Here is a 1,047-nt window from a genome sequence, read left to right as displayed (position 1 = left end):
TTATTTTTGTTATCACTTGGCTAAGTGACTTATACCAGTGTCCAGTGTTTCCCATACATTGAGTTATTTGTGACGGCTCGTCACAATATCAAAACTGACCGCCACAAATTGGTTTCAAAATTAAAATGCAGCGCGGGTGTTTTTATATGAATGTATCTTTGAAAAGAACCGACTGTCTTCAGAAAAGCTTCGATGTCATTTTCATTTAGTCTTTCCTGTATGCCTGATAAAGTAGCGTTTGTGAGCACAGTGCTTATTTGATTACAGCCGCAGACCTGCCAACCTTTGAAAACATTTTTGAGTACCATCAGTGTGACCCTGGGGTGGGGGGGATGGCTAATGTCAAAATCGTAATTGCACAATGTGCAAAATGCTAGACTTCATGTTAAATATTTTACATAGGTTAGTACTCAAGAGTCTGCACTCATTTTGTGATATTCCTGTTCAACCCTCTACATTGCGAGTAAATCACTCGACTATGGCCATTTGACTTATAGCAGTGTCCAGTGTTTCCCATACATTGAGTTATTTGTGACGGCTCGTCACAATATCAAAACTGACCGCCACAAATTGGTTTCAAAATTAAAATGCAGCGCGGGTGATTTTATATGAATGTATCTTTGAAAAGAACCGACTGTCTTTACTTGAAGCTCCTTGATGGCTAATGTCAAAATCGTAATTGCACAATGTGCAAAATGCTAGACTTCATGTTAAATATTTTACATAGGTTAGTACTCAAGAGTCTGCACTCATTTTGTGATATTCCTGTTCAACCCTCATTAGTAGAATTCGTATCATTATTATCTAATCAGTATTTTTGTTAGGTTTTCCCCAATTTAAAAAAAATATTTTTTACAGAAACACTGAATGACCAAATAAGCACCACTACCAGTCCGAAGTGCAGTTAAAATGACTAATATGCATTCATGCATGGTTATTAAGTTTTAATTCTAATTACAAAAGTTCTATCATTAAATAACATTGATTATCATATTATAATGCTTGACTGACTGATGTTAAGAGTGTACTTTCAGATATTTATAAAAC

The 1,047-nt window shown here is 35.3% G+C and overlaps 1 protein-coding gene across 1 annotated transcript in view; it reads right to left on the bottom strand.

Annotated features, from left to right (window-relative positions):
- LOC107729485 (serine/threonine-protein kinase SMG1-like) overlaps window positions 1-1,047 on the bottom strand; it is a 43,252-nt gene that overhangs the window by 30,924 nt on the left and 11,281 nt on the right. The window lies entirely within an intron of this gene.

The sequence above is a fragment of the Sinocyclocheilus rhinocerous genome, unplaced genomic scaffold (assembly GCF_001515625.1).
Source record: "Sinocyclocheilus rhinocerous isolate Xijiao unplaced genomic scaffold, SAMN03320098_v1.1 scaffold697, whole genome shotgun sequence".
Lineage (NCBI taxonomy): Eukaryota > Metazoa > Chordata > Actinopteri > Cypriniformes > Cyprinidae > Sinocyclocheilus > Sinocyclocheilus rhinocerous.
The sequence above is the reverse complement of the archived record's forward strand: the minus strand, read 5'-3'. Positions and strand labels throughout refer to the sequence as shown.